Genomic DNA, 8,920 nt, shown 5'->3' with positions numbered 1-8,920 from the left:
TTGAAATTCAGAAAATAGTAAAAAAAAAATAAACGGCAGCAGTTGATTTTGGTTTCCACACAGTATATTTTCCATTCCGAAGCAGAAACCCAATCACAGTCTCTTCCATTCCGAAGTAGCGGTGGAGGCCACGTAGGATGCGCTGCTTTCTTTTGACTGAGCGTATTACACACATGGAGCGTCTGAACTCCCGGCACTTTCTTTGCCAGTTTCAATTCTTCCTTCTTCATTTCGCGAAAGTCTGCAAGCTCCCACTGTGGGAGCTCCAGAATGGTGATGTTCTTTAGAGTTTGAACTGCGCATATGAAGCCTCTGGCTGTATGTATGGCCTCACTTGCAGGCTTTCAAAAATTTTTGTGTTCTGATGTTCAATGGTGTGATGCTGCGTCATGTTTCCTCACGAATTGTGACACTGTCCACATGATGGCATTCTCACTTTGGAAAAATTTGAAATGAGCAGCGAGGACGAGATGTTGATTGCTACATGGGAATACGGTTAGCTAGTTAAAAAAACTCTGACGGCTTCATCGTTTATCAGTAAATTTCTAAAAATGGCCATGAAATGGATTCCCCAGAACTATATTAGATTTGTGCATGCAAGAGCAAGATATGAAGAAAAACAGAGCTGCAAGAGGGCTGCAATCGCTTTGCATTTTGATTTCGCCGAAAACTGGACAGTTGTGCTTCTAATGCAGCACAAGCGTATCATTGGCAGAAAAAGCAGGTAAGCGTGTTTACCTGCGTTGTCACGTCAAGAAAATCGACTCCGAACTACGCTGTTATTAAGGCGAAAGCCTTTAATGTCTCATCGTTGTAAGCAGCAGTTGTCGACAGAAGTGTCACGCTTTTCAGTTGGTCGAAACGGTCGTGACGTCACAGTGCACGAATTTCAAACGGGGCCAATTGTACTTTGACTAGTAACCATGGTTTTTTTCCCGCTAGAGGGCCAACTGAGGCGCATGTGCTTCGTATGGGCTCCGCTTTCGAACACCTTCTGCAAGGAAAAAAGCCAGGATACTTCGACTCCGACACACGGACAAGAAGCGTGAGTCCTTTCAAGACCTCCTTTGAGCAAATTGGAGCTCGGGCGACCGAGCTCCGACTGTCTAAAGCCAGCGTCGCTCCGGCGCCCTAGCTTACCCGAACGCCAGGCCTGGCGCGGCGCGAACGCCACGGCGCGAACGCCACGGCGGCAGTCATGGAGTACGCCGTAGCTGGGACGAACGCCTCCCCAGACGAATTCGAGACGCCCGATTGGAAAACGATTGTGTCTTACCGGAATCAGGACCCCAAAGTTGTATCATTAACAGCTCAGAAGCCAAATAAGCAGACCGAAAAGTCGAAGGCGCAACCTCTCCCTCCACTCCATCCTAAGAAACCGCTTCCACGACTACCGGAGGAAGACTATAAGATAATCTACAGACCAACGGGTGGCGTAGACATCACGCGCTACACCGAGAAATCTATCAGGCAAGCTATTGCATCAGCTAGCGGCATTACCGCGACCGAGGCTGACAAAGACCAATCCAGAACGAACTGTACAAAGAATGTGTTCACCATATCGACGCCGGTGCAGGCAAACGCACTACGTTACGTCGCAGTCAAACAAATCAAGCTGGAAGGCAAAGACATCATCATGACGTCGTACATCGCTCCTCCGGACAAGGCCTTGCAGGGCATCATCTACAGGGCTTACGATGGCGAAACGCAGGAAGAAATGATGAAAGAACTTCGCAAAAGAAACCCTGAAATCGTCCATGCACGAACCATGGGAAGAACATCAAAGTCCCTCCTGCTCCACTTCAACGCGGACGAATTGCCAGATAGCATCATATACTTCGGCGTCCTGTATCCGGTCTACCCCTTCATTCCAAAAGTAGAGGCGTGCACGAACTGCAGAAGAGTCGGACACAGAAAAGACGTATGTCCAGAGCCACCGCAACAACGGTGCCCGTACTGCGGAAACCAGCACCTCAAAGAAGAAATCTGCGACCCAGTCTGCATTGTCTGTGGAGAAGGGCACCGCACAGGCGATAGCAGCTGCAAAAAAAGATTTCTACGACCCCACACTAAAACGTCGGAGCACCAACCAAGATCAAAATCCCGGACCAGCGACGACTCAACATCCACCCAAAGAAAGGACCGCTCGAGCTCCTTCCCGCCCTTGGACAGCGGACGCAGCAGCAGCCGCAGTGGACGCAGCAGCAGCCGCAGTGGACGCAGCAGCAGCCGCAGCGGACGCAGCAGCAGCCGCAGTGGAGGTGACAGCGGCACCGGCAGCCGGACTCAGAGCCCCGGACCGAAACAGGTGAGCTGGGCGGGAGTGGCCTCTCACGGAAAGGGGACGGAGCTGCAGTTATTACAGTCTAAACTCGATCAGGCACTCCACCACATTCAAATACTTACGGACCGCATCAAACACTTAGAACAGGAAAACAGTAAACTAAAAGCACCCGCCAAATCTAAGGACCCTCCTCCAAAACCACTTGCCATGCAGGAAGTTACAGAAATGGAAACTACTGTGTCCGCAACAGTCGAAAACCCAGTAAGCGAAGTAAGCAAGGAGGAAACACCTCGCAAAAAACGAGCAGTAGCTGATGTTAGAAATCCCTCATTGGAGGATAGAGTCCCAAAACTCGAACAAAAAGTGGAAGAGCACAGTCAGAAACTCGATAACGTAACACAAACAGTTGACAATTTATCACAAAGACTCGAACAACACATACAGGATGTAAATCACAAGTTCGGGGTAATCGACACCATTTTACAGGAAATTTTACGTCGGCTTCCCCCATCAGCTCAAGGGGCGCCAATCGATCTATCCCAGCAAAATGGCCAATCCTAAAAGCATAACAATTTGGCAGTGGAACTGCAGATCTATGCGCAACAAAAAAGCAGATCTGCAGTTACATATTCAATCGCAATCCGAAAAACCTGACGTAATAGCGATCCAAGAACCCAGAATATCTCGACTAAAACTGCCAGGGTACCGGGCAGTTCTGCCATGTCACATCACACAACAACCTTTAACCACTACGATGGTACATAGAAACCTTACCGTGGTTAACCACGAAATTGAAAACGTAGAGCTCGACTGTATATTAATCGAAATTTTACCCAGCAAAAGAAACTCCTCTTCTCTGTTCATACTGAACGCATACAGCCACCCCAGGGCGCAGGCTGGACCAGCGAAAGCCGCTATACTGAAAGCCCTACAAATTGCAGGCCAAAACCCAACCCTAATTGTGGGCGACTTCAACGCTCAACACGTGCAATGGGGACACGCAACTATATCTAAGAAAGGCATGGCCCTAATTGATTTTATCCAGCAAAGAGGGCTAACCCAATACACGGATCCCATGCAACCTACCAGGATAGGTAACAGCGTGAGCAGGGACACGTGCCCGGACCTCACGATAGGCAAAAATCTCCCAGACTTAAGCTGGAGCAACACCAGACAAAATCTGGGAAGTGACCATTATATCATAGCATCTAAAATCACCATTGCCAAACTCAAACCCCAACCCAGAAAAAACAAGATCACCGACTGGGACAAACTTAGGACGATCCGCGACCAAAATCAGGAACCGATCACAGACCTAGAACAGTGGACACAAACCCTCCTATCAGATGTGGGAAAGGCCACTAAAGAACTAGCACATGACCTAGACGTAAATGCGATTGACAGCAGACTTACACACATGTGGGAGGCAAGGCAAAGCCTAGAAAAAAGATGGCTTAAACAAAAATACAACAAAAAGCTTAGAAACAAGATACTCACACTCACAAAAGAAATTCAACACCACTCCGCAGAAATCGCAAGGCAGCAATGGGACCATATCTGCGAAAATGTAAATGGCAATCTAGGCACGAGAGAGACGTGGAATCTTCTGCGGCATCTCCTTGATCCGGAATCAAATAAAGCTACGACTCAAAGGGAAATCACCAAAATTTTAAATATGGACCCAGGCACGGATCAAGACATTATCAACACGCTACAGCAGAAATACTTCTGCACAACCCGAGAGACGCAGTCACTACCAGATTATAAAGGACAACCTAACACCCTCCTGGACGCTGACATAACAATAGCGGAAATAAGAGCAGCCCTCCATAAGATACGCACGACATCCGCCCCGGGAGAAGATGGCATTAACAATAAGACACTCAGAAACCTAGACGACGCTTCCATCACAGCCCTCACGGATTTTGCGAACGAGTGTTGGAGGGAGGGAAAACTCCCAGCGGCTTGGAAACATGCCATCGTTAAATTCATCCCAAAACCGGGCAAAAAGCTCGCGCTCGAAAACCTCAGACCTATTTCGCTTACATCTTGCATAGGAAAACTGATAGAGCACGTCATACTAGACAGACTGCAGTCTCACATGCACAAAGACAATTTATATCCACACACTATGATTGGCTTTAGACCACATTTATCAACACAGGACACGATGCTCAGACTAGCAAACGAAGTCCTATCTCAGGAGCAAGAAAGGAGCACCAGGGCAATCCTAGCTCTAGATTTAACAAAAGCTTTTGATAACGTCAAACACAAAGCAATCCTAGAATCTCTTTCACCGTTGAATGTGGGCGAAAGAGCGTTTAACTACATCAAGGACTTTCTCTCCGATAGAACGGCTAAAATTCAAATTGGCGCAATTAAATCCGACACCTTCAGCTTAGGAGACAGAGGAACGCCGCAAGGATCGGTCCTCTCCCCCTTCTTATTCAATATAACCCTCATCAAAATGGCACACGCACTCGCAAAAATCCCAGACCTAGAACACTCTTTGTACGCGGACGATATCACTCTTTGGACCACCAAGGGGAGTATTGCCACAATACAAGATACACTACAACAAGCGACAGATGTAGTAGTAGAGGAGGCACAAGCCGCGGGACTCGCGTGTTCCCCCCAAAAATCTGAAGTCCTCATCCTACACCCAAAGCGTCAAAGGAAAAATAAAGCGCCTGAGATCAAAATCTACGCGGAAGGGGCAGCCATCCCAGAAGTGGAAACACTAAGAATATTAGGAATGCTGATACAGTCAAACCAAAAAAACGACACGTTAATTAAGAAACTGAGAAACACTGTCAACCAAATCTCCTTCCTCATCAGACGCATCGCGAATAGGCGAGGAGGAGTTAAAGAAGCCGAGACCAGGAGACTAATACAAGCCTTCGTTCTTAGCAGAGTCAACTACACTACACCATACGTCACCCTCACAGTAAGAGAAAGAGACGACCTGGATTCTCTAATTAGACAGTCCTACAAAATTGCGCTCAACCTCCCACGTCATACTCCAAATGAAAAACTATTACAGTTAGGAATTCATAACACCTTAGCGGAAATGATAGAAGCACACCTCATTGCACAATATGAAAGACTATCAGGCACTGAAACGGGACGTTTCATCCTAAAGAAAGCAGGAATACAATATGAAGGAATCCGTACACACACCTTGCCAATTCCAAGACACGTGCACGAACACTTAACAGTCCCTCTTCTGCCCAAAAACATGCATCCACACTACGATACGGACAGAAGAAAGGCTAGGGCACAAAAACTTCACGAAAGATTTTCAGTTCAGAAAGACACGGCGCACGTGGACGTGGCAGAACATGCGGACAGAGACGCCTTTTCTCTGGCAGTTGTCGATCATCGAGGTTCTCCCCTTGCATCGGCGACAATAGATAAAACAAAATTTCCGGAGGAGGCCGAAGAAGCTGCCATAGCTTTAGCCATTACCTCCACCACTGCCAAATACATCATAAGTGACTCCAAAACAGCAATTCGAAATTTTGCAAAAGGAAGGGCCCACTCAGCAGCCATCAAAATCTTACAAAAAATCTCCAGTACCCGCCAGATAACATTGATCTGGGTCCCCGCCCATTCGGACCATCCTGGAAACGAGGCGGCGCACCAATTTGCCCGAGGATTCGTGGTTAGCCGGGAGGTGCGCTACCCCGAGCTCAGGTCGGCCAAGGAGCGAATGACAACCTACAAAGAAATTACTACCCACTTCAAGAAAGAAAGACAGATCTTCCCAGAACCGCACAAATCCCTCAGTAAAACACAACAAGTCAGTTGGCGGCAGCTCCAAACAGACACTTTCTTTAATCCATACATGTACTCCATATGGTTCCCGGAGCAGTACAGCCCCGTCTGTTCTCTCTGTGGGCACCAAAAGGCAGACACACCGCACATCCTATACTCATGTACTCAAGACAAGCCATCGCACAGTCTGCAGCTCTCTACCCAATCTCAGTGGGAGGCCGCGCTGCTCAGCTCGGACCCGGAGGTTCAACTCCGAGCCACAGAGCGAGCCGAAGAGGTCGCCGAACGACATCGTCGGTCGGCCACCTGGCGTCCGGCCTAGAAGAGGAGCCCACCGCGGGGAGGGGAACATGACCCCAATCCGCGCCTAGGACCTCTTCTTTAATAAAGTTTGCCTCCTCCTCCTCCTAGTAACCATGCAACCAATTGAAGGAATCATATAGTGATGCTCCAAGTGGGACTGAGCTTAGTTAATTGATTAATTACCCAATTAGCCTAATTAACTTTTCTAGTCAGGCCATATAAATAAATAAAACCGAGTAGGAATTTGGTCGAGCTCGGGAATCGAACCCCGGTCTTCGGAGTGCGAGACGAGCATGCTATCCACTCCACCATGCCAGCTCGACGGTTTGGAATGAACAAAGGCGCGTCTAGTGAATACGGTGTCTTCGCTCACTCCCATCCTCCTCCCTTCCTTTCCGGCGAGGTTTACGTGTCCACAGAGATATGAAATACAGATACATTTCCTTTCATCAAAAACCAATTTACCGACGAGCGAGGCGTAGAACCGAATGGGCGATGGCGTTCTATGGACTCCCTGGCAGCGTTGCAAGACGCTGTCGCATTCCACTCTTAGAGGCGAAGCTTAACATCTTAATCACACATCAGTGACCACACTTTAGGTAAAAAAGTGCCCCCCTGAATTTTGACGGGTGTCCACCGAGATATGTGAGACAGTTACTGCGTAATTTCCTTTCCTAAAATACAATTTTCATTTTCTTCATTACGGGCCCTCTTTGTCTTCTTTTACTCCCACTTCCTCCCTTCCTCTACGGTGCGGGTCCACTGAGATGACAGAGAATTACAGCGCCAGTTCCTTTCCTCAAAAAGCGTTGCGTTCAAAGGGCAAGGCATCGCGCCGAACGGGTGGTGGCGTTCCGTGGACTCCCTGGCAGCGCTACAACACGCTGTCGCGTTCCACTCCTAAAGGCGAAGCTAAGGCGTCATTAATTACTAGTTAATTATTATTCAGGCATTAATCAGTAATTAACCATTAATAAGTGATTTGTCATCACTTAGCAATTAGTACTCAATTAGATCTGACGCCACCAGTGCCACAGAAGCAGCGAAAGTAGTGCGGAAAACGCTTTCGCCTCTACGCACTTTAGACAGTCAAAGTGCCCCCTGAATTTTTTCCGACGATATGTCTAATGATTCAGCTCATGCATGCTTGGTTCTGTCGAAAATCAAAACACACCTCGAATACAACGTGCCACTTTTCACCAAGATAATATATGTGAGCGACAGGGCTCCCGCTCACTTCAGGAATAAATATCAGTTTCATGAGCTGCAAAGCAGTGAATGTCAAGAGAGGAAATGGATGTTGTCGGCCACTGCACACTGCAAAAATGCTTGCGATGGCGTTGATGGGCTAGTGAAACATTGCGCGGTCCAACCACAACTTGCGGATGCCTGCAAGTGAGGCCATACACGCAGCCAGAGGCTTCGTAGACGCAATTCAAGGAACGCTAAAGGACACCACCATTCTGGAGCTCCCACCGAAGAAGCTTGCAGACTTTAGTGAAATGGAGAAGGAAGAATAGAAACTCGCAAAGAAAGTGCCTGGAGTTCAGACGCTCCACCTGTGGAAGTACGTTCAGTCAACACAAGGCAGTGCATCCTACGTGGCCTCCACCGCTGCTTCAGAATGGAAGAGACTGCGATTTGGTTTGTGCTTCGTGCTGGACAATCTACTGTCCGGAAACCGAAGTCAACTGCTCCCGTTTATTTCTTGTGAAGATTTTCTCAACTGCAATCTGCACAAGAAGTGGCACCCCATTTGTAAATTGCCTCCCGATTAAAACTCCTCCTGTTTAAAAACCTTGCAGATAAATTGTTCCCCTCAGGAGACGACGTTTTGTCTCCTGACAGTGCCCAGTAGAACATTTGAACACAGAGGTAAATAGATGCAGTTTCGGAAACGCCGACTTCAGAAACGCATTAAAAAAAAAACTTTTATACATCAATTTTTTTCTAATAAACGATAAATGATGTAATATTTTGAAAGAATCGATTATATTGTCACGACCAAAGGAGCCGTATAGGTACGCGTCGGGAATAACTCAAGACTGAGAGCCTTCTTTTAATTATAGAACCAGGTTCCAAGTCACAGAACAGAACAGCGCGCCTCGAGAGCCCACAGTCGCTTCATCGTCGTCTTCGACAGCGCATGGCATTATTCCCCCCCCCCCCCCCCCCCCGCGAAAGCAAAAATCGTCTCGATGTGGGCTGGGGTATGGACAGTGAGAGGAGGAGGAGAGAAAAAAAAGAAAGAAAAATAGGGGTGAGGTGAACCATAAAATGCGCGCGCTAGATGACATGCGGGGAGAGTCACGTTCACACGTGCGGTAAGGGGAAAAAATGTAAGAAACACAGAGTGAACAGAGCGCTCAGTCAGGCGAAAAGTACGGCTTTAAGCGCACTACATGCCCGATTTCAGGCCGTTGACGCTGAGGGCCGACGATCACAGTTTCATGGGGGACAATTTCGTAGTTGACTCTGTTTAGGCGGCGCAGGACTGCGTACGGGCCAAAATACCTATTTATAAGCTTTTCGCACAATCCCTTGCGGCGCACGGGT

General features: G+C 48.0%; 1 pseudogene; it reads left to right on the top strand.

The window, feature by feature from the left end:
• Nucleotides 1-390: 390 nt before the first annotated feature.
• Nucleotides 391-8,142, top strand: LOC149334438 (uncharacterized; annotated as a pseudogene).
• The last annotated feature ends 778 nt before the right edge of the window (nucleotides 8,143-8,920 follow it).

This window comes from Amblyomma mixtum, chromosome 8, assembly GCF_055824585.1.
Source record: "Amblyomma mixtum isolate Tamu chromosome 8, ASM5582458v1, whole genome shotgun sequence".
NCBI lineage: Eukaryota > Metazoa > Arthropoda > Arachnida > Ixodida > Ixodidae > Amblyomma > Amblyomma mixtum.
This window is presented reverse-complemented; position numbering and strand designations above follow the sequence as displayed.